We start from the raw sequence: 24,899 nt of genomic DNA on the forward strand, positions 1-24,899 counted from the left end.
CTGGCCCTGCAGAGCGGAGCTCGGAGCCCAGCGTTGTGGCCACCAAAATCCTCACCTGAGACTCGGACCCGTGGACACCGTTGTTTCCCGTTAGGACCCCGATGTGAAGGGCTGGCTTGGGACAGGTGTGACCCCCAGAGCCCTCGGTGGCTTTGTGAGCCCCGAGTCATGGGGCCCAAGTCCCTGCAGGTCACAGGCCATCCTGAGGACCCTCGTCCCTCCAGAGACCCTGCCCCTCACGCCCGTACCCGCACTGTTGTGGGAGACCTCACCAGGGCCCGGAGCAGCCTGGGCTTGGGGGGGCCCATCCACAGGGGCCGAGGAGCCACCAGCTGGGTGTTCACTGAAACCACGAGGTGTGTTCAAATCTCCTCATGTACATCTCAGCATGTGTCTGGGCGAGGCTTTTCTCCCTGTGGGTTAATTTGCAGAGAAAATACTGCAATTCAGAAACATGTACAAATTGAAAAGGCACAGGAACGCTGGAACTGCCTTTTCTGATCACTTACTCAAATCCATAGGGCTGTCTGAGCAGGATCCTTGCTCCTGGAGGCCAGTGGAGCCAAGCGACTTTGACCCCACGGAGGGCGGGAGCCCTGCCTTTCCACCCCGAGGACGGACCCCTTCTCCCAACACAACCCGTGTCACACGGACGAAGCAGTGATCGCATGGGATGAACTCACCGGGAAGAGACGAGGAAGCTGGACATATGTATGTTGTGGAATAAACTCAAGAATTGAAAAGCCGTGGAACTAGGGACCTGGGTTTAAGGTTGAGGTCTCCAAGTCTGTGAACCTGCCCCTCTCCCGGGGACGCGAGTCCTGTGCCAGATACAGGCTGGCACCAGGTGGGCCCCCCTCGGGGGCTCGACCGGGCTGGCAGGAGGCTGGCCCCTTGTCCGGGGTCTGTAGCTCTGCGGCACCTGCCCACTGTCCAGATGCTGTCCTCCTCGCCGAGCTGACCATCTCCCCCCGGAGCCCAGCTCCAGTTTCCAGCTGTTCCCACGGATCTGAGAAGAAACTACGATTTGCACAGCAGCCGAAGGGGCTTTTTCGTTCTGGAGTATCTGTAACAGGTGGGAAACCGATCTCCCAAATGAGCCTCGTTGACACCCCTCTGTCCCTGTTTCTTGTGGGGAGAACAGCATCTGGCTTATAGAAGCTACAGCCGCGGCCTCTACATGTGGTCGGGCCGCAAAGCCAGGTCTGATTGCCCAGTTCGGTTTTAGTTTTGCCCACAGAGGTAGCTGTTGTGTTTTGGCTGTGTGATAGTGATGACGGGGCTAAATGAGACAGGTGCTTCTCTGTAAGCGCCTTTGCTGAGCACACAGAGACCTTGCACTGTGACTGTAAGTGGCCTTAGCCACTCGCCCAGTGATCCTGTCGGCTGCTTTTTGTGCCGGGGGCCAGGAGACCCCCTCAGCCCCATGTCGGGTGGACTGCAGAGGAGGTGGAGAAGATGGGAGGGGCTGGGGTTCCCATCACAAACACTCCCTGCAGCACGTCTAGCTCACGGGGGGTGGACCCCACTCCCCGGCCCCACACATGGTTCTCTGGGCCAGTCCTGTTTTCTCCCAGGGCCCCAGCAAGGCACAAGCTGACCCTGACTTTCATAAGAAACTGTGGCCGGCATGAGGGGCCGGGGCCATGTGGCCAAGGTGGTTGGGAGGCTGGCTGTGTGACTTTTCAGCAAGTTACCCTCTCTGAGCCTCAGTTCCCTCAGCTCGGAAAGCAGGACAACACTGGGTATCATGTAAGGACCAGCATGCAGTGCCCAGCACACGGGAGGTCTGAACAGTCGCCGCTTTCCTCCCTTCCCCCCCACCCCCCCGGTGGGACCCCCGAGGGGTGGGCCCAAAGCTCGATGTCACTGGGAGTCACCCTTGAGCCATGGTTCTTGCTTCTCAGCGGATGTGCCGCGCCCGCCCCGTGGGACCCTCAGCAGTGGGGATGGGGGCAGGGCAGGAGGAGGTGGGGCCAGGGGGCCACAGGCGTGCAGCCCCATCTGCCTGGGACCCAGGCGGCAGTGCCGTTGCTGTGTTTGTGTCCAAAGCCCATGTTTCATCGCAGAACCTGACAGTATGTGGATGGGATACTTGGGTGATCGCCTTGACAACAGGCACCTCTAAATCCTCTGTCCCGGCAGATCCGCAGTGGCCTCGCCCTCCTGGCGAGAATGGTGCCGTGTTGCCTCACCTGGGTCTACAGTGTGTGTGTGTGTGTGTGTGTGTGTGTGCGCGCGCGCGTGTGAGTTACATCTCTCGGCAGCTGCCGCCCATGCAAGGCCAGCCAGCTCTTCTTTCTCCTCTTCCCCCCAGGGGAAGGGGCCTTACCTGACGCAGCAGGGGTTTGTGGAGTGTCCACTTGCAGCTTGCCAGGCGGGGGGGGGGGGGGGTCACTGCTCAGCTGGCCACCACCTCGCCCCTCCCCGGCTCAACTCAGGCGGAGTTGGAGCTCTCTGGGCCACTGTGACCCCCCCGCCCTCTTCTGAGAGGGAGCCGTACGACCCTGGGTGGGGGTCAGGCAGAGAGGGCAGTGGGGCTGGTTCGTCACCACCCAGCTCTGCTCGTGCGAGAGGACAGAGGAGGACCAGGCACACCTTCCTCACCTCCGACCGGGGGCGCGTCCCACCAGCCCTGGTGTCCTCTGGGACAGTGTCGGCACGGCCATCCGTGGGTCCTCTGGGGACCAGGGTGGGTCCTCCACTTCTCTTGTAAATGAGGAACAGAACGGAGGTCTGCCTCAGCCCCGAGGGGGCGGGGCTCTGGCCCTGACCCGCAGACACAGGAATCTGCTTTCTTTAAACGAGAGCGGGCATGCACCTGCGCTTGGAGTGGCTGTTAGGTGTGACCCGGACGTTGGGTCAGGTGCTCGCCGACCGCTGACCCAGCCCCTTCGGCCACATTTCCTCAGGCTCCTGTAGCGGACTGAGTGGATCTCAGACTTTGTGGCCAGAACCGCCCAGAGTTCAGGACCAGGCGGGCACAGGAACCTGCGTTTCTAACATTGCTGAGGAGCTGCTGGTGCCCCTGGCCCGGGGAGCAGACTTGGGGACCCAGCCTCACTGCTGACATTCAGCTTCAACTCCAGGGCTCGCGGGAGGCGCCCAGGGCCCCTAGGAGGCAGGAAGGCCCAGTTAAGAGGTACATCATGCTGCTGAAACCTGACTTTGTGTGTAAATTTCCTGGGGATCCTGGTTCAGGAGGCCTGGTCCCCCTTGTGATCAGTGTTGACAGCACAGAACATCGCAGGGGCCACCTTGCTTCTCGGTGCTGGGGACCAGGCCCCGACATCCGCGGCTGCTCTGTGGTCCATATGTCCCCCTTCTCGACCGGAGGCCTCTGCCTGACCCACGGGAGCCTGCTCCGGGGGACTCGGAACTCCTGCCCGACCCGGTGGCCGGAACCCCAAACGGCTTAAAATCTCTGTCTGTCCTGCTGGCTCTCACCTGCTGACGAGGACCTGGTTAGAGGGCCGGCGGGTCGTGTCCCACCCAGGCTCCAGGCTTACCCACCTGGGTGCCGGGACCCAACACCCGGCCCCGGACCAGCCGCTGAATCGCCCGAGGGCGACGCCCCTCACGCCGCAGAGCCTCGGGCAGAAGAGTTCCCTCTGCTGCCCCCGCGCTGCTCTCCCGGCCCAGGCTTCCTCCTCTGAAGTTTTCCCTCCCAGCCCCCCATGCAGACGTGACACGTGATAAAGAAAAATGAGCCGACCTCCGGCTCTTATCTGGGGATATGGGGCAGGCGACCCTTCCACCGACCGACCCGCCACGGACACGCCAGGCCCCTCTCTCCGGCGGACGGTGTCCTCCTGCCCTCGTGCTGGCCCCACACCAGTGTCACAAATCACAGCGTTTCTGAGCTGAGGAGACTCCAGGACGAGCTGGACGACCACGCCCGCCCCTCCAGCCGACGGCATGGGCGCAGGGGGAGCGTGCCTGGGCCTCCATCTGAGCGAAGCGATCGGAAGTCGGGGCTGCAAGCTGCGACGCCCCTGACCGCGGCCTCGGCCGCAGAGGAACGTGCCGCCGTGAACCGTTTCACACTTGGACTTCCCACCTGCGAGGGGCCGGCAGGGGGCGCTCAGGACACCGCCCTCCCTGGGCTTTGAAGTGGCCACGCCTGCACCTCGGCCAGCAGAGGGTGGGAGCCTGGCGGGCATCACACCTTCCCGCCGGTTGCAGGGTTGCCCGGGGCCTCCTCCGAGGGAGTCACAGATCTGCATAACCCAGAGGAGGGGCGGGGTGGCAGCACAGGGCAGCTGGCAGATGAGAAAGGTGGGCCCCCCCCCAGGCCGCAGACCTAACCCCAGCAATGGCTTGGGGTTCCAGGTGCCACCTGGGCGGGCTTGGGCTGTTCTCTGTGGGAATTGCTGCAAAGACACTTCCGCTGCTGGGAAGCTGGTGGGGAGCAAGTTCCGGGGTCTCCAACTCCACAGAGGGGTCTGAACCCCCAAAGCCAGGATTACGTCGGCCTTTGCCCTTGGATCACAAGCCAACGGGCTTACTGAGCCAGTTAAGGCAATGAAGCCGTGTGGCCCCCGAGGACTTGACGGGGTTAAGGCTGAGGGAGGGGTGCAGCCCGAACCTGCTGGCAGGGGGACCGACGTCCCCCAGGCTTCCCGCTGCCCGTCATGGCCCCGGGCCCTGGGCAGCCCTCCAGGGTCCTGGCTGCAGGGTGAGGCTGGGTGTGGAAGAAAAGTCACTTCGGGAAGCTTTCCACTCAGGCCTGCCTCGCCGCCAGGGGTGCTCAGAATATTGCTTTTGAGAAGATTCTGAGGCGGGGCCCCAAACGCTCCGTTCCCACAGTGGAGGGCCCAGGACCCGGAGCCCGCGGCCTGGAGGCCGGAGGCAGCGGCACGGGGCCCAGGAGGGAGGTTGGTGGGCCCCGGCGCTGGCCGGGGAGCTGCGTGCCTCTAACCCACTTGACAGATCAGGGAATCGAGGCTCTGGGAGACAAGTCACCCACCCAGGTCACCGCAACCCGGTTCTGCTGGCTCCCAGGGGGCCCAGCACTCTGCTCCTGTCCCACGGCGCCGCAGCCCCTCCCTGTCAGGGGCGACGGAGGCCACATCCGAGCCAGGAAAGCCCTGTGCCAGCACCTAGCCACAGGCCCCCAGGGCTCCGACTCCTCAGGAGACAGGAGCGGCCACAACCCCTGGGTGCCTGCACACCCCATGACCTACTGAGAACAGCAGACGTGCATGTCGAAGGAAGCGGAAGTGAGGACGCACGGGGGCCCGAGGGGCCAGGGGCAGCCAGCGCTGCAGTGGGTGGGATTCGGGCCACGCTCAGGCCTGCGCCAAGGCTTCGGTCAGACTTCTGGGAAACGGGGTCCCCCAATCAGGGCAGCAAACCTTGTCTCGATGAGGGTGGGGAGAGCCGGTGGGACAGGTGTGGAGCAGACACACAGTAAATCCTGGGGAAAGCGGCAGGGGCACAAGAGGGAGGGAGGTGGCTTCTGCTGGACAGGCAAACGGGGCCGCATGTCTGAGCCTCCATCCAGCCTGGGGTAAAGCCAGAGGGAGCAGGCGTTGGGGCAGGCTCAGGCCAGGCCACACCGTCAGAAAGCCTGGGCTGACGTGCCTGGGCCGACCCCTCTGGGACACACTCGTGGCGCCTCGGATGGGCCGGGCCACGCTAGCCGTGAGTGCCAGGGCTCCCGGCCTCACGTCCACGCCCGCTGCCCTGACGCTGCCTGGTGACTCTGGCCCTGCGAGGGCTGGCTGAGCAGTGTTCTAGAAAAGCCCACCCTCTGTGTCCTCAGAAGCAGGCCAGCAACTGGCCAACCCCCCAGCACATCCCTGGAGCCCCCTTTCTACCCAGTGGTCTGTCCAAATCCTCCCCGCGTCAAAAGGAATGCTTTCAGCTACAAGTAGCAGACTCCTGGAATAACAGTGTCTTCAGCAAACAAGCTGTTTTTCTCACAGAACAGGGAGTCTTGAGGTGGGGAGCTCAGGGCTATTTCAGTGCTCACTGATACCAGGCCGCTGGGTGAGCGCCTCCTCATGGCCACAACGTGGCTGCACAGCCGTAAGTGTGATATGCTTACACAAAGCCAGAGGGAAAGGAGTGGGTGAGAAAACGTCCACCTAATTAATAAACAAATAACATGATGTGTGCAAGGTGTCCCATAACAGGGGCAGCAAAATCGTAGTTTTCGCTTTTATTAAAAAAAAAAAGGAAAGAAAAAAGAAAACGTCCAGCTAGTGGGAGTTAGCATGAAAGAATCTTGGCAGGAAAGTGACAGCTTTTCCCAGCCACTGAGAACCCAGAGTCTCTGTGTGTGACCAGCAGAGCTGCAGAAGCACGTGGACCCATCCAAGGAGAAGGAAACAGCGGGACGGACGCACCAGGCCAGCTTCACGGGCAGCAAAGCGGAGACTGAAAGAGGTGAACTTCGGAACTCTGCCTGAAGTAAGAAAAGTGGAACATGGACCTTGACCCATCACATGAGTAGCTGAACTCTTCAGAACCAGACGGGGAGTGGGGGGGTCACTCCATGAGGCCTGTCCGACCGGCCACTCCCTGTTCCTGGCCAATCTGAAGACCACCTAAGTGACAGTCCGGCCACGCCGTCTGCTGTCTCAGAGCCCAGCCCGTCTCGTCCCGTGTCCTCTGTAGAGTATCACCAGCCCAGTCAAGATCAGCGAGGCCAGAATGGCTCCCAGAAACACATCCAATGCCAGGAACACGCCCTGGTCCTCTGAATGCGGGTCTTTGGGCTGTGCACTCGGGACAGTGCCCTGCGCACGGCGCTCCCTCTGTGGAGCTGCCTGTGGTTGGTGACGCCCGTGCACCGGGCGGCACTGCGAGACAGAGGCAGCCTCCCTCCATGGGTGTCGCTAGCGCCTGGGCCTCATGCTTTCTCAGACAGACCCTGCAGGACAGAGCAGCTGCTGTGAGCGGCGGTCCAAAGAGAAGGGAGACAGTGCCACAGGCGTCTGGGAAACCCAGGTGAGACACGATGGTCCTGTGTAGGCTGCTCAGGACGCCGCTCCGTGCCGCCTTCCTGGAGGCTTGGGGATTGGCCACGGTGCCATGTTTCCAGTGTGTTGAGGAGGGCTGTCCGTCAGTGGGGGGGTCCCGTGCCTTCCCTCCTCTTCTGGGCCTGCCCCTCGTGGCTGCCGTGTGCTGGGAGCCATGGGGCCACCAGAGCCAAGCCTCTGCTGCGCTTGGGACCACGGTGGGTGGGGGAGCCTCAGCGCTGGGCGCTGTCCCCACGTCAGCGGTGGGCTTTCCAGGCTGCTGGCCCACGGTAGGATGGGGGAAGACAGGGAGAGCAGCCCTGAGTGTGAGGTTCTCTGGAGGCTGAGACAGACAGAGAAGCTCTCCCACAGACCCTCCTGTTTCCTGAGCTGAGTGGCAAGGACTTGGCATGCCCGGAGCCCGGGAAAGTCACATTTTACAGTCCCTGCTGTGTATGGGATGTAGGGCCCCAGAGAAGCGTTCACTTTGCCCGGATCCAAATTGGTGCTGTCTACTCCTGAGGCTAGTTTCTTTTTCTTCCTGCTTTCGCAAAAATGAGCAAGTTAGCATGGAAGCACCGAGGAGTCCCAGCTGCTCCCGACCCCTTCCTGAGGGCACCCGGAGGCCAGAGGAGGACTGTGGTCCCGGGTGGTGCCTGGACTTGGAAATCCAAGGGGAACGGCAGCCTCTGCTCACGCCGAGCACACGGGGCCCGTGTGGCTGGCAGTGTTTATTGTGTTAAGCTTCTTAGACAAATAGCTATTAAATATGTAAAACTGTTAAATACTACAAATCCCTCCCATCAAATGGCGATGATGAGAAGCTGGCAGTGTTGCCGCACAGTCTGATCCACGAAGTTTGCGTGACTTTGTCAGACAGCGGGGCTGCCACCCAGCTGCTGTAACCACAAAGTGGGAGGAGGCCGCACATCAGAGGCCCCTGAGATGAGGGTCTCTGGGGATCTGGCCAAATGATCTAAAGCAGACATGCGGGCCTGCCTGCGGGTTCAACAGCCAGGTCCAGGGGCGGCTTAAGAAATGCTAAATTATTTTCCAAGGAAAACAATGCATAATATAACATACAAAATGCCTAGCACACAGTAGGGACGCGATAAATATTTGTTAAGGATTTGATGAGCGATGGAACGTTTGCATTTTGGTGTAACTTTTATCATTGCGTAATCAAAGAAATCCAAAATTCACAGCGATGCCGCCAAGCCACAGAGCCTGTGGCCTTCCCCATCCCGTGTTCAGCCTGGGTTTCACGTCTGTCCAGCGCCTGCCCCGTGTCGGTCCCAAAGTGACCAGTTGTCCCCTATTGTTACCGTACGTCTCAGCACCCCAGAAGGCTAACCACACTTTTTACTGAAATACAGACATAGGAAAATATAAATGAGCAAAGAAACTACCTCCCACAAACATAAGGAACTTTAAATGACCTGTGTGCCGGTGTCACTAGCAAATCTGCAAGAAGCCACAAATGGTGCCGCCATGGGTGAGGAAGTGGGAAGACACCAACCACCCCTACGCTGGTCACGGCCCTGCAGAACCCCCACACCCCAGCCCGAGACACGCGCTCGTTCATGCCCGCGCACAGCCCATCCCCTGGCGGGTGCAGAGTCAGGGCCCCCCATCCTCGTGTCAGAGGGTGGGCGGCGTGGCCTCTCCAGGCAAAGTGGGTTTTTTCCAGTGAAGTAGGAATGGGTCAATACTAGGTCTTTTGATGTAAACCACCATTTAGTAGAGCAAAAGGTAAAAGTATTGTCTTTAAAGATGCTGATAAACATCGGATGAAATTCAACATCCACTCTCTGTGTGTGAAATGCTCCTAATAACATAGAAATCCAAATAAAATAGAGATCCGACACCCTGGAGCCCTCTTCAGACCCTCAGCGGCTTTTTTCCGCAAGCTCCACGTCTGGCCCCTGTCAGGCATCCCCAGGCTTTCACCACCACACAGCTTGTGTAACGCAGACAAGTATTGATGTTCCTGACCTGTGTTTTATGTGTCAAATAAGTAACATAAACAGAAAATGCTCACAGGTTTAGCAATACTAGCAGACTTTTTTTTTAAATTGAAGTGTAGCTGATGTACAATATTATACGTTTCAGGTATACAATATAGTGATTCACAGTTTTTAAAGGTTATACTCCAATTATAGTTATTATAAGATATTGGCTGTATTCCCTGCGCTGTACAATGAACCCTGTAGCTTATTTTATATAGAACAGTTTCTCTTACCCTCCTAACCCCTAGCTTGCCCCTCCCCCCTCCCTCTCCACTAGTTCGTGTTCTACATCCGTGAGTCTGTTTCTTTCCTGTTTTCTTCACTAGTTTGCTGTATTTTTTAAATTCCGCATATGAGTAATATCATACCGTCTTTGTCTTTCTCTGTCTGACTTCTTTCACTTAGCATAATAATCTCTAAGAAGTCCATCCATGTTTCGCTCCTTTTTAGTGGCTGAGTAGTATCCCCTTGCATATGTGCACCACATGTCCACCCATTCATCTGTCGACGGGCATTTAGGTTGCTTCCACGGCTTTGCTATCGTACGTGGTGCTGCACTGAACACTGGGGTGCGTGTATCTTTTTGAATTAGTGTTGAGCACCTCCTAAGCATCAAGCTCGGGTGTTGTGCACAGAGTTGGGGCGGGTGGGGAGGGGAGGTAAAGAGACAGGTGCCCCCAACGGGCCAGCAATGGATGAAGCTCAGGGCCCACACCACCACTGCAGGCAGCGCCGAGTGCGAGGGTCACCCCTGGTAGCAGAACCTTCTCTCTGTGTACCGCCAACCCAAGGCCCCCACTGCCTAGACCGGCGGCAGTGTTGGGGTCGATCACGTGAGGGCCCGGCGAAGGAAGCGGGGCATCTGGCCCGTAGGCGGAGGTGGCCCCCAGCACTGTCGGCCAGGGCATCGTGAGAGGAGGGCTGAGAAGGAATGGCCTGGGAGGAGGAGACCAGCTTTGCAAGATGTTACTTAGGCTCGTAGTGGCTTTTTCCCTGGCTCCTGATGGGGATGGTACCTCAGCACTTGTGCATACGGGTCCGCTCTGCTTGGAGGAGAAACTCGGCTCCCAGTGACAGACAGCCTTGGTGGATCAGCGTGGCCTGGAGGGGAGCAGGCATTGGCATCCCCCCACCTCCCAGCCGAACTGGGAGAAGGGCTCAGGGAAAAGGGGGCTGGCACAGGTGTCAGTCAAACAACACTTCCCCTGCACCCCACGCAGTTACAGAAGTGGAAGCAAGCTACGAGTCAGCCTGGGAGCTACCATCAGGAAGGCAAGAGACAACAGATGTTGGAGGAAGAGGAACCCTCGTGTGTTGTTGGCGGGGATGTACAATAAGTCAGTGCAGCCACTGTGGGCAACAGAGTGAAAGTTCCTCAAAAACTAAGAGTAGAGCTACCATACGATCTAGCAATTCTGGTTCTGGGCCTTTGTCTGAAGAAAACAAAAAGAGTAATTCAAAAATTTATATGCACCCCAATGTTCATCGCAGCACTATTTATGAGTGTCTTTACAGCCAAGACGTGGAAGCAACCCAAGCGTCCATCGACAGACGAATGGATAAAGAAGATGTGGTACGTATATACAATGGAATACTACTCAGCCATCACAGAGAATGAAATCCTGCCACGTGCGACATGGATGGACCTTGAAAGTATTTTGCTAAGTGACATAAGTCAGATGGAGAAAGATGGATTGTGCAATTCTACTCATCTGTGGAATCTGAGAAACAAAACAAAAACAAGCTCATAGATACTCAGCTGTATTGTGTCAGATGGAAACTACACTCGTGGTCGTGATCACACTGTAGTGTGTACAGATGTCAAATTATATTGTTCTACAGCTAAAACTTCTATTTTAAAAAAAGAAAGAATCAGCCGGGGGGTTGCCTTTGCAGGAAACGTGGTCACAGAGGGGCGATGAGGGCAGGCAGTGGTATCAGAGGGCGCTCGACACGGCCTCTGGGACAAGGGTGCAGGGCAGGAGGGAAAGGGGACCTTTCCCACAGTGCATAATTTATTTTTAAACCTGTGAGAGGCAAGCAGATGTGTCTGGTGGTTTTGCTTACAGGCCCAGAGTCGTCACCAGGGCCCAGCTAGTCTGGGCTTGTTTGTCACCGGCACAGGTCTGCACACACACGGGCCAGCAGGAGCCTGGAGCCCCCACCCAGCACACCCCCTCCAGCAGGGGCTGGAGGCCAAGCAGGGCTGCCCCTCCAGCGGGTGGGCGGCCGCCATTTGTCCCCCCGTGGGGCTTCCGGGTGTGGTCCCACCTGAGGCAGAGGGCTGGATCAAATGCGCTTTTGAGGTTCCTTCCCTCACAAGCCCCTGAAGTCTGTTCACTGGAGCCCGTGAAAGGTTAAAAGCGTAAAGCAACCGTGGATATAAAAGAGGCAAATGGAAGCTTTGGGTTTCGCCCTCCTCTCCCTGCGAGAGCCGACACCAGGGCCTGCAGCTCTCAGCTTCTAGAGCTGCTGCCTGCCCGCACGCCTCTGGGAACTAAGCCATCAACAGCAGGCTGAGAAGTGAGGCCGCACCATCTCCGCGCACAAATGACTCTGAAGAGTGTCTGAGATCAAAGGAGCCAGGCGGCTTGTCCCACAACGGCCCCCAGACGGGAATTCACACCTCCCTGGGGCTGGCCCCGTGTGAGGAGGCATCGCTTGCAAAGGTGCATGAGTTCGAACTTTCAAAAGGTGCCCTCCGGCAGCCCCTCCAGGGACAACAAGATGAAAGGGTGACCTTGCTACACCACAGAAGATGCTTTTGTGGGGTCTGCATTGCAGCGGACCCTCTTCACAGGTCCTTGGCTTGAGGCCTCTAGTCCTGCTTTCCACAAACTGTGCCCCTCGCCAGCCAGGCGCAGAGCTGCAAGCTGTGTTGGAGTCCAGTGGGCTGCCCGGTGTGACTTGGAGCCAGAACTCGAAGGACAAAGAGCGAGGACAGGACACATTGGGAGGGACAGCGGTGGACACCTCGGCCAAATGGACGCATAAAACCTTAATCTAGTAGCCGGAGTGGATACACCTGAACTCGTTAACACGACCGATTTCCCTGAACTTCCCCGATTCAGCTGGGAAACCAAGGACTGGCCACTTGAGTGTGTCACTGTAGCCCTGGTGACATGAGCACGTTCACTCAAAACGTCTCTAAGATGGTGCCCGGAGCACGGGGCCGGGGGCGCGCGTCCCTGCAGGGGGACTGCCCTCTTAGGGTAGCTTGCACACCCTCGGTGCTCGGTGAATGTTTGTTGGACACACGATTTGATGCTTGATATAACCTTCCTGAGGGTTAGCCTCTGTCACGGAACAGTAATTCACCCGGAACTCTTCAAGTGATGTATGTTAGTTGTTTCTGCTCACTTCAGTTACTGTTTAGCAGTGTTGTCTGAGCATCTGGGGTTTGCCCCCGTGGCTCGGACGTGCATGGAGGCTTCAGCTGTCCAAGAAGTTTTCCCAGAACAATCAAACTGCAGGCCACCGTAGTTCACCTGAGCCCCGTGGCCCAAATCCTACGAAAACACTACTTCAGGAAGAACTTAATTTTGTCTACAAGAAGTGTCCTTGGCTGCTATACACCATAAACTAGTGAGATAGTTGTCAACAGAAATCCTTCCTAGAATAGACAGTTTTCTATTTAAAATTTGCCAACCTAAAAAATACCTACACAAGATTGTCTGTTTCTTCCAGTTTTTCTAAAGCCTGACTCATGGCTACACAGTTTACCCTTGATCTTGGCTCACCAAAGATGGTCTTAGTGGTTGGAAAGTCAAGTCGACAGAGTTCTAAATAAGCCCCCCTTTAGCAGTGGATGGAGCAGCTGTCCATCTGGGCCGTTCACTAAACACACACCAAACCCGGGGCACCCCTGCCTGCACCCCCGGGGACGGGACGCCCTCTGGACAGGCCCCAGGTGAGCCCCAAACCCAGGCCGTACCCTCTCACATCTGCCCCCTGAGGAAGCAGAGCTTTGCTCGCCTAGGTGCTCACTGACTGTTCCTGTGACAATGGAACAGAATTAATGAGCGTAAGGGTGGCCGCCCTGGACCCCGGTCCTCGACTGCTTCTGTCAGCAGAGGTACTGGCTAAGGGTAGGTGGTGACCGGGCACAGCTGCCCCTCCACCCCAAACGAGACCAGCCCTCACCAAGCAGCTGTCAGGCCGGCCAGCCAGATTCCAACAGGTGGTCTGTACAGGTTAAAAACTCCCTATCCTGTTACTGGTTCCCAGAGCTATCCAATTCCCCCTTCCTTCTTCTGGGGAGAACTTTGTTATGAATAGAAACTTTGAATCTCAAGGTGCGTCCTCTGTCCTTCCCTCCCGGGCAGGAGAACCTCAGACCAGACGCAGAGGAGCAGAGCCCGTGGTGCTGAGTCCCCTCCTGCCAGTGGGGGGCGCCCTGAGCCGCCCGACCGGACATCAGTGCTCACGTTGGCAGTTCAGGCCAAGATGCGGACAGGGGTTCAGGGATCCGCTTCCCAGCCCACCAGCCAGGAGAAAAGGACTAAGATGAGGGGCTAAATGATCCGTAAGGCCCTCGGCCCCAAAGTTCTACCACCTTACCGGGCTCACGACCCCACTCACACTCTGGCCCTTCCCAGTGCAGGGGCGCTGGGCAGGTGGGCAGGGGCAGGGGGGCGGGGTTCGGGGAGGCTGGAGGAAGGCACTGGGGCTTGGCACGAGCAGGCACTAGCTGCGTGACCTTGGACGAGCGCCTTAGCCTCTCTGACCCTTGGGGTCCTCTTCCAAGGCGGGGATGTGGTGCCTCCCTGTCAGGGCGGTGAACAGGGGCGCAGACCCGGGAGCGCAGCGGCTGCCACCGGCTCCTCACAGCCTTCCCCTCCCCCGACCACATCCCTGTCACTAAGAATTCATGGTCTCCCCAGATGTGTTGAAGTTCCTTAAAGAGGCCTCGACAAACCATGAATCCTCTCAGTTTCCTCATTTAAAAAAGCTGAATGACACTTTCAACAACTTGTACTGCAAACGTTACCATGGAATCCAGTGGAAAGTTACGTAAAAGTCCTCGCGCAGTCTAAACGTGACGCGAACGTTATTTATTGCAAGGACGCGCTCACCATGGCGACTGATTCCGTGGGCACTTCACGTATTAAAAGTGGATCTTGCCACAAATGCTCATGGTTCAAGGAAGTCTCTGTCCTGGTTTTTTACGGTTCATGGTGGGGGATGAGCGTCCTTTGACAACCTAAGAGAAAGAAAAGTAGATAATTAACTTTGGTGTTTTTCCTTTTACCTTTTAATTGTTTTAGCTCATTGGTTTTGTCTTGTTTTGTTTTTCTTTTCTCAAGTGACCACGCCTGAATACAGGCTGTATCCTCAGTAACAGAATGATCTGGGCAGTTCCAAGGTGTGTCAGTCCCTCTCATGCCTCCTCAGCCAGCCAGACCCGCCCCGGTTGCAGCCGTCCTGCTGATCGGTGACCAGTTGCCTGGGAGAGCAAAAAGGGAAGGGGACTGTTTCCCCTGGTCCCACGTCCCACTGAGAAAGGTTCAGGGGAGGCTGGTGTGGTGACCAGACAAGGCGGGGCTTCCGGGAGACTCCAGACAGCCAAAAAGGAAAGTCAGGAATCGCAGACTCACCCCCTACCACCCTTCTGTCAGGCAGGGTCTCACTGGTCAGCCCCGAACTTCAGCTGAGATCCGAAGCACAGTCAGTGGTGCGTCCGAAGAAAGGATGAGCGAGAGCCCCGCCGGGGGCCACCCGGCGGGGTTTGTCCCCGGGGCTGCGGTTGGAAGAGGTGGCCCTGGCCCGCGGCGAGCCGTGGGGCGTGGAGGAGGGAGGTGGTCTTGAGACAGGCCGTCTGCACTCCTGCTTGGTGTGGCGCCGCGGTCAGTTCCTTTCCCATGAAAGACCCTCCCAAGTCCTGCTAGGGAAGCCAGTGAGTCCTAAACAAGCCACGTTCATTTGGCATTTGACTTTATGACGTCCTTCGCTGTCTGCAGTAGCTCTGGGCAATAAATGTTTATCGGTGAGGCCCCGAGCGCCACCACCTGCAACTGGAAAGCACAGTCGCGGTGTCTGGACAAGACGCGGTTTGTCTTCTCGCGGAAGGGAGTCGCTGGTCCGACTGGAACTGCACGATGACCCAGGACCGGGGGGGGGTCTCATTTTGCTTGAGACCCAGATGCGGAGGAGGGCGCCTTGTCAGGGCCCTTTCGGAGACCCCAGCAGCACCCTCCGGCTCCTGGGGAAATTCCCAGGCTCCCGGGCAGTCAGCCTGGTGCTGGCAGCCCTCTTCCCGGGTGAGTAACCGAGGTCTGAGAAGCTGTGCCTTTGCCCCAGATTATACAGCTAACAAGTGGTGGGTCCAGGGTTCCAAACCAGAATCCAAACGCAGGTCCGTACTCAAGTAGGCAGGCACGCGCACGCGCAGGCACACGTGTGCACACACCTGCACACGCTGCTGAGGGCAGCTCAGAAGGCTGCCCGGGCCCAAGGGCCTTCACGCAGGCACAGCGGCCACAGAGCATCCAGGGTCAGGCTTGGGGCTGCGGGAAGAGCAGCTCCGTCTCTGGTCCCATCTGCAGGCTCTGCCGGTGCCGTTTAGCAGAGAAGCCCTAAGTCCCCACAGATCACTCTTTACTGTTTAAAGAACAAGGCAGGTGGGGCCTGGCAGCCCACGGAGCTACCAGCACCCTCTCCTGAGGTCTGCGTGCCTGCAGGGCATCTGACCGCCCTGAATTCTAATCCTGGAAGCAGGAGCGCCAGCCCTCTCACCGGGCTAGTCCTGAGAGGGTGGGGCAGGGGTTGTTTCTGGAAGTCCAAGCTAGAGCCCGCCCTCGGCTTCAGACTCCGGAAGTGCCTGTTCCCTGTGTTATGTCCTCCTCTGCTTGAACCAGCTCAAATAGATGCAGGTGTCTGCAGCTATGCTCTGACCCCCAGATCCTGCATCTGCCCCCAGCTGGGCCTACGCTTGCCCCCTTCTGGAGGTGAAGAATGTGCTGACGAGCAAATGAACCCTCGGGCCTGTTCTTTCTTAGCTAGAAAACAAGCCGGTCGGCTGAGGTATTGCTCAGTGAGTCCTCACCTCCAGCCCTCCCACCCCTTCATGGGAGAGCCAGGCCTGGAGAGTTGCCCCCTCGTCCCGGGAGGGGGCCTGCCAGGCCCGCTGCCCACAGACGCTGAGTGAGAAAGGGAGCCTACTGCCCAATGCCACCGAGCACCGGGGTGATGGCTTGGAGCACAGGGTTGTCATAGCGATAGCTGGTTACTGCACCCAAGCATGGTTTTGAGAATAAAACGAGACATTAGACGGTTTCGTGTGTCACACACACACGCGCACTATCGTTGAGACACCGTCGCCTGACAGTCTCTGCCGGTGTCTGAGATCCAGCTGTTCGCTGGGAATTCCTTTCTCCCCGGTCGGTTCTTCTCTTCCCTCCACCCAGCTCAGGACCGTGCAAGGGTCTGATCACAGACGCTGTGCTCTGTAGGCAACTCCCTGGCATCTCCCTACCCTGCGGGTGCGGTTCTGCTACCTCAGGTGGGGCAGGGCACCACCAGGACAGTGGCCCCAGACGGAGGGGCATCCGCCAGCCCCTCGAAGCCTTCCTGGGCCGCCATCTCCACCCTCCTCCCCAGCCGCCCCACAGCTAGTCCTGTGTGTCTGTTCCCTTGCTCAGCTCTGCCGGCTGCGTTCCCAGCCAGGCCCCCGTGAGATGCACTCAGGGAACCTCTTCCACACCGATGAGTCCCGCGGCACCGCCCCCCTCCAGACCCCGCTGTGTGATTTAATAAACACAGACGCCTCCATCTTCCCCCCACGCTAAGCTGCCTTCCCTCCTCCCCAAGGGGAGCTGTCGTGCTTGCCATCGTGGCCTTTCCCGGCAACTTCTAGTTGACTTGGGCACACACAGCCTCTCCGGTCTGCACAGGTGTGGCTTCCCTCCACCTTTGGCAAACTGCCCTCAGGCCCAATGCAAACATAGTAATTTTGCTCTCTCCATCTCTTCCTTTTAAATTTCCTCCACAGCTTCCCCGGGAGTAAGGAGGCTCAGACAAGCTGAGCAAAACCCAGGTGCCCCTGAATCTCCCTGAGCCTCAATTTCCTCATCCATAAAATGGGGGTGTCCTTTCCAGGAGGTGTGGCTGAGCCAGAGGCAGCTGTGCTCACCTCCAGCAGGTGCCGGACGCCTCTCCTTCCTCTTTGTGTGTGTCTCTGCCCCTGTCTCTCTGTCTCTCTCTCTGCCTGTGTCTTTCTCTGTCTCTGTCTCTGCTTCCACCCCTAACGGTCATGCCCTGGCTACCTGGCCTCAACGCTGAGCCCTGGGCGTCCAGTAGACGCACATAGGAGCCCCTGCCGTGCTCACTGCCCTTCTTAAGTCACTCCTAGTTCAAGGGTAGCGTCTGAATCTGCCCTTGGCCCAAGAGGCAGAAGGCCCAGGGGGCTGATGGGAAACTGAGGGGACGGCCAGCTTCTCTGCAGGAGCTGGCACTTGAGACAGACAGGCAGCAGAAGGCAAAGCCAGAAGACACCCAGAGAGCAGGTAACGAGAAGCGGGGTCGGCGCAGGGGCCACCTAAGAGGGGCTGCGTGTCCTGGGCCGACCATCTTCCTTCCCTCTCCTGACCCCTCCTGATCCGAAGGCTGCATGAGCCCCTGCAGCCCAGGTGGGAGGGTCGGCCTGAGCCGCGGCCACATCGGCCCTTCCGTGTCTGGGGGTGTGTCTTGTCTTCAGCCAGGCCTTCGAGGGGCCCGGCCGCACCCTGACCCCTTGTCATCCCCAGTCCTTGGCTCTCCCAGGATCGCGTCTCCTTCAAAGTGGCCACACAAGCTAGCTTGACGAGCTAATCCCAAAACCTGAAAGAAATGAGGCACCATTGAAAGCAGTCAGGCAGATGTCACCTAGAGGATGGCTCTCCCTCTCCTCTGCCCAGAAGGCTGGTAAGTGGGGACCTCAGACAGGTCTGGGCCACCAGCATGGACTGTCTGAGCACTTTCTCCTCACGGACTTCTCATCTAGAGCAGAGTCGGAGGGGATTCAAAAGCAACAGGAGATAAACCTGGAAAAGCAGGTTTTCTCCTCATTGTAGTAATTCTTTAAGTATAACAACCATAGTAACAGCTAATGCTTATTGGTCACGTATTACTTGTCAGCTGTGTTTTCAGTTTAAGCCACTGAACCCTGCGGCACAGATACTACCAGCATCCCCATTATTTTACAGATGTGGAAACTGAGGCACAGACAGGGCAGCACCAGGAGTCTCACCCTGCGTTCTCACTTCAGAGCCTGAACTCCTAACAACCGCTGTCCTTTGCAGTTTTCAGGGAACTGTCAGAAGCTAAGAGATCTGTAACATTTCAGGCTTTGGGGTCAGATGCGATCTCCTCGCCTCTCCAGCTGCTGTGACCGTGGGGAAGGATTTAACCTCTCTGAGTCCCAGGTTCCTCATCTGTGTGACAAAGTAGGCCTACTGTCAGGCTTAAATGGCATGAATTCTGTTACAGATGACGCGGCCCTCCTGGTCAGAGCCGAGCCTCCAGGCTGAGAGGGGCTGGTGAGGGCGGAGTCTGAGGACTGTCCCTTGGGCAGGAGTTTTCCTTTGTCCCCTTGGTTGCCGCCCTCCTTCCTCTACCCCACAGAGTGCTTTCTGATGGTTCTGGAAGCCCTCCTGCCTACCCATTTCTGTCCAGGGCGACTCCCCAGCTTGCGTCTGCTGGTTCCCAGTGTGGCTTCACGCTCATGACATAGAATCACAGAGTCCCCTCAAAACCCGTGTTCCCGAAGGAGCGGAGGGTCAGAGGCCTGAAGTGGTCTGTCCCGTGTCACAGGCTGTGCAGTACAGACGGTCACCAGCCGAGCAGGGGCTGGATCCGTTCACCACAACCAGGTGCTGTGCACCCTGAGCGCCAGACACCCGTCCAAGCGAGCAAGACGTGTGAAGCTTTGCCCTCCTGGCTGCAGCCGATAGGGGACAAGATTATAACCGACAGACGCTGCGCAAGGGGCCGCAGCAGGAAACGATGGCGGAGGTGGGGAGGGCGTGGTGCTCCAGAAAGGGACGAGGGAACCCCATCTTCTGAGCAAGCCACCCGCGCAGGGCGTCCCACAGGCCGGGCGGGCGGTGCCTGCTTCCCGCCCGCTCGCAGGGGCCCTGCTCCCCCGCCAGCTTACGTGTGCCCTCCTGCCCTGCCTTTCGGGCCCAGGCTCTCTGAGCACCTACTGTTTACAACAGAGCAGGGAAAGAGTGCGGCTCCTCCCAGAATGGGGCGCAGGGGCTGGGAAACCAGCAGCTGCTCTGGACAGAAAGCTCTGCAGAAAAGAGAATATCTGGAAGCAGCCCTCTGACCTCCATGCCACGGGGCGGGAATGTACCAGCTTGCAGAAGCGTCTGGGCGACAGAGCTCGCGGGTTTCAGCACCACTCCCCACGGCCTGTGGGCAGGCACAGGGGCTCCCAGAAGGGGAGAGGGCAGTGACCCCTTTTACCCTCAAGCCTTTCTGTGCCTTCCCTCACTGTCGTTACCACATCTGTGAACATCTAGATGCCAGAGAAACAGGGCACTGGATCAGGTCTCTAGTAGCCACGTTCTTGGGCAAATTTTTCCCCTTTAAACGAAGTAAGTCTATTGAAGAGTATGAAAGACAACAAACAACTCTGGACACATGGCCTGTTGAGGCAAAAAGAAATGAAGGTTTCTTCATTGGGGAAAGGCTTTGGGGCGACATCTCGACTCTGGGAAATAGAGCACAGCTAATATCTGGGAGGAAGGCTCTCGTGCTCCGACGTCTCGAATGTTGATGACTGTTGTGTGGTGTTTGTTGTGCTGTGTTGTGTTGTGTTGCTCACTTGCCTTTCTTTCTGGGAGGTTGTGCATCTCCGATCTTCTCCTTCCTTGGAAATTTTTAGCAAGTAGGCAAATTCACAAGTATGAAACCCGTGGGTAATGAGGATTGACTACGCATGTGCACATGTAGTCTCAGGGCATGTGCGTGTGAGACGGGCACCGAACAGGCTGCCCTGAAGTCGCCATCCGGGTATCGCACTACTTCGCTGTGCCCTGCTTGCTCCAAGCACTGGGACTGAAACACTGAGAGACACAGAGTTGCTGCTCCCAGAGGCTTTATTCTTTTTAAATGTTGAGGCTTCTTTTAATTTATTTATTTTTATTTATTTTCTGGCTGTGTTGGGTCTTCGTTTCTCTGCGAGGGCTTTCTCTAAGTTGCAGCGAGCGGGGGCCACTCTTCATCGCGGTGCGCGGGCCTCTCAGTGTTGCGGCCTCTCCCGTTGCGGAGCACAGGCTCCGGACGCGCAGGCCCAGCGGCCATGGCTCACGGGCCTAGTTGCTCTGCGGTATGTGGGATCTTCCCAGACCAGGGCTCGAACCCATGTCCCCTGCATTAGCAGGTAGATTCTCAACCACTGCGCCACCAGGGAAGCCCTTCCTAACGGCGTGAAGACGTCTGTCTGGGGAGGGGAGAAGGCGAGGTGGCTGGTGGCCTGGAGGCCCGAAGTGGCTGGCGAGGCTCCAGAGCCCCAGGCCTGGGGTGCGGTTAGTTCTGTGGATGAGAATGGGGCTGGTGGGAGTGGTTAGTGGGATTTTGACTCTTTATGTAATTGTGGGTTTTTAATGAAAAGGTATAGTCATGTAGCATAATATACCAACAAAACTTTAAATAACAAAAGCCAAGCGTATCCAAGTTCCTTCAAGAGTGGCCTCCAGAGCCCTAAGAAACACCCACCAGCAGAACTTGGGTAAGGAGGGAGAACGCTACAGAGGTCCGAGGCGCAGCTAATGGAGCAGGAGGAAGCCCCAGAGATGCGCTGCCACAGAGCCGAGGCAGACAGAGGGAGGCCAAGCAAGAGGATTCTCTTTAGATTTGGCCCAAGTACCTCCGTGGCGCCTTGACAAGCGCACTTTGATGTGTCAGAGTGCAGGAGGCCACGTGGAGGGAAGGGTGGCGAGTGGTGTTTACAGAAAGCGTTTTGAGGAATTTGACTATAAAGGGAATCAGAGTAATGGAACAGTAGCTGGAGGGGGGTGAGGAGGCCAGAGGGGTTCTCTTGTTTCTTTATGTGGGAGGCCCTAAAGCACATCAGTTTGCCAGTGAGGTGACCAAGTCCTAAAGAAAGACCAGTAATTCACAACGGAGGAGGGCGTAATAGGAGGAAAGAAGACCCACACAATGAGAGGGCAAGGGGTCTGAAACTCCTGTGAAATAGCTGATCTCTGTTAGGAGGAAAGACCTTCTCCGGTTGCATCTGGATGGAATAAAGAGAGAAGGGCGCATATAGGAGTATAGACTTGGGAGGAGAGCACAATGATAGTGTAACACATCACGGGCTTCCCTGGTGGCACGGTGGTTAGGAATCCGCCTGCCGACGCAGGGGACACGGGTTCGAGCCCTGGTCCGGGAAGATCCCACACGCTGCGGAGCAACTAAGCCCGTGCACTATGACTACTGAGCCCACGAGCCACGACTACTGAGCCCACGAGCCACAACTACTGAGCCCACGAGCCACAACTACTGAGCCCGTGCGCCTAGAGCACGAGCTCCACAAGAGAAGCCACCGCAATGAGAAACCCGCGCACCGCAACGAAGAGTACTAGAGAAAGCCCGTGCACAGCAATGAAGACCCAAAGCAGCCAAAAAGAAAAAAAGAAAAGAAAAAAAGTTTCTAGGCAGATAGAAGGGCGTTCGGTTGTGGACCCCCCAGAGAACGGGAACAGCCTGAGGCTTAAAGAAAATAGCTGCAATTCACTGAGGCCTCGCTGCGCGTCGGGGTCCGGGCTGAGCACTCACGCGTCACTTCATCCGCTCCTCCTAGCGTTGCGCACAGTACACAGGTGAGGATGTCTGAGGCCGCATGGCTGGGAAGTGAGGGAATTGGGCCCCAGGGCTGACAGCCACCGACTCTGCAAGTGTGTTTGGCCCACAGCAAGCAGCTTGTCGTCGTCACTGGAAAGGGACAGTGGGAAGACAGGCCAGGGCCTGAGGGTGCTGGTGCGGCTCGGCTGCGCCACGTTGGTCTGCAGAGCTGCTCCAGTGCCGGCGGGGAGTGGGCAGAGTGCAGTGCAGACGCGAGCACAGAGCCATGCACTGCACCGCTGCACAGTCACCCTGCGAACACAGAGAAAGCGGAGCCTTTTCTTGGGCCTTATTTCACATTAATGTCCAGTTCATGTTAGATTTTCCAAAATATTGTCCCTGGATGCCCCCTCTAAGCTGGCATCTTGTAAACACCCTGGGGCTCATGGCACACCCTGGCTTCCTCTTGGCATCCACGTCTGTCTCGGCTGCTGAATGAGCCCAGCTCTGACTCTTTCTGGGTGGAAATCCACGTAGATTTGCTTCCTATCTGTAACTTTCCTTAATTCAACCTCCTGTCACATACGCTTGTCACAGCTGTAAAGGAAGGAGAAGAGCTGTGATCTTGCCCTGACCATCTGCCACATTTGCAAGGAATACTGTCCCTATAGAAGCTGATTTTGGAATGGAGTCATGGAGGAAGCTGAGATAAATAAGTGTCTCCTTTTCTGGACAATTCCTTGAGATGGAATCTACTCCAAAAGGCAAGGCACTTAGTTTCCGCCCAGAAACTGATGTCACTTGGGCAACAGTATTCCATCTGAAAGTGACAGTGACAACGAATTGGCATCATAGACGCAGCTGGACCTCGCCACGGCACATTCACAAGTGGATGTGACATGTCACACGCCACCCAATTCCAGGTCATAGAGGCAAGAGGACACCTTTGAAACTTAAAGATAGCTTTAGTTTAAGGAAAAGAGGAAAGAATATGCCCAGGAATAATCGTTTGGATTCAATTCTCGTTCAGAGTGGCACAAACATCAAATATAAATAGGTTTACAGGGGCTTTACGTAGACTGTGGGTGATCGATTCACGGCCGGCTGTTAAGGGTAGCTCAAGACGACTGGGCTATTTTGAGGCCAAGCTCTGGGAGGCACCCTCTCGCTCCCACAAACTGTTCCCTGGGCGCTTTCAGAGAGAAGCTGCGCCTGTGCAGCCCACCCTCTGACTCTCCTTTTAAGGCCATCAGGGATCTGAGCCCGGCAGGCAGGGAGCAGGCAGGGCAGCTGGATGCCTGCGAATAGCTTGACTCTGAAGTGTCTAAAAGGGAGCCTGACAGCCTGGGCCTCGCAGAAGAGGCACCGGTCACACAGACCCTCTGCCCCGGTGCCCAGAGGAGCCATCTGGAGCTGAGCTGAGCTGGAACAGACCCTTGGCTGGTAGGTTCCCTGAGTCCCTCTCCCAGAAACAGTCCCAACAGGAGCAATAAAGATAAAGGCAGAGGTGACAATGAGACTAATAGCAACGCATCCTTACTATGATCCCTAGAATAAAATATGAACAAAGGTGTTGACCACAAGCAGGCATAGGAGATAGAGTGTTGAATACAGGGGCTAAGCTAAGAGGATTCCCAAGAGCAAGCCAAACTCCCTCAGCTAGTGGGCCAGATAGCCTGCAAAGTGTGTTATTTGAGAAAGCAAGTGATATTTACATTATTAACACAGAGCAGGGTAACATGATAGAAACCCCGTTTAAAATCAAAAAACCAAAAACCTTGGAAGAAAATGCACTGCCCTGGAGGAGAAGCTGTGACCTTGTGAGGGAGCTTCCTACGTGGCCCCGGGGATGGGCTGAGTGGACGAGCCCCCATCCCTGGAGATGCTCATGCAGAGGCCAGGTGCCCCCACCCCAGGGCAGCGGGAAAGGAACATCTGACCTGTACAAGCGGGAAGCTTGAAGCCCTGCCCTGTCTGAGTTTGGAACCTATGATTGAAAGAACGTTGTGGCTTTTTTCGAAACTGAAGTTTATCTTACAACGGCATAAACTAAAACAATCAATCGTACTTAGATATGTGTCACATCACAGTAGATTATTGTTTGACTAATAGAAACGGGTCAAATTTGCCGATCTAAGCAATGGTAAGATGTAAACTTAGATTGCTCTGTTGATGAAAAATTGAACTGAATCTGATCAAGCTTCTAAATCTAACTACCGATTTCTAGGAAAAGACAAGCACAGAAGCTACAGGAATATAATCGGTGACATCCAGAAAGTGGGAAACTCTGCAGTACAAAGCACCTGGCTTCTTTGACCTTTGAGTTTCAAGAGATTGAAAGAAATTAATACAGAGAGAGAGATTGGCGAGAGAGAGGGAGACTGAAGAGAGAGATTGATTTATTTGGCTCCAGGTTTGAATGAACTGTAAATAGACATTTGTGAGACAATCGAGACAATTTGAACATAGACTGGATATTTCGTTGAGAAATTAGAGTTAATCTTTTAAAGTATGATTATGAAATTGTGATTATATTTTAAAATATGATCATTATCTTTTAGAGGGTTGAAATATTTACAGATGATGTTATAGGATTTTCATCTGATTTCTTCACATCAAATAGATTCTTTAGAATCAAATAGAAGATTTCTTTCTTCTATTTAATAGAAGATACAGAACAGGAGGCACTGAAGTATCAGGAGGGCTCAAAACTGGCTGTAAATTTTGAGCAAATGAAGATCTCATGTTAAAGTTCTCTCCAGTGTAAAATCCCATACGGATTTTTCTCATAGAATTACGAGGGACACGGGACAAGACAAAGTTAGTAAGGGGAGAAGAGAAAGTTAAAATGCCCCTCAAAACTACACCAAACTTCCTGATAAGTTTTTTTTTTTTTTTTGGCGGTACGCGGGCCTCTCACTGTTGCGGCCTCTCCCGTTGCGGAGCACAGGCTCCGGACGCGCAGGCTCAGCGGCCATGGCTCACGGGCCCAGCCGCTCCGCGGCACGTGGGATCTTCCCGGACCGGGGCACGAACCCATGTCCCCTGCATCGGAAGGCGGACTCTCAACCACTGCGCCACCAGGGAAGCCCTCCTGATAAGTTTTGACCAGTAATTTGTTTCCCTCCAATCTGTGAAAACTGTAAGAAAGAAT

The 24,899-nt window shown here is 56.3% G+C and overlaps 1 protein-coding gene across 2 annotated transcripts in view; it reads left to right on the forward strand.

Annotated features, from left to right (window-relative positions):
- FAM120B (family with sequence similarity 120 member B) overlaps positions 1 to 24,899 on the forward strand; it is a 104,663-nt gene extending 79,764 nt beyond the window's left edge. Inside the window, exon 12 of one of the 2 annotated variants that reach the window (XM_060283989.2) lies at positions 23,973 to 24,899. The gene's annotated coding sequence lies outside the window, so the exon portion shown is untranslated. Of the gene's footprint in view, positions 1 to 521; positions 747 to 23,972 lie in introns of those variants that run through there. The other variant, XM_060283990.2, reaches the window with a different exon arrangement.

This window comes from Globicephala melas, chromosome 14, assembly GCF_963455315.2.
Source record: "Globicephala melas chromosome 14, mGloMel1.2, whole genome shotgun sequence".
Lineage (NCBI taxonomy): Eukaryota > Metazoa > Chordata > Mammalia > Artiodactyla > Delphinidae > Globicephala > Globicephala melas.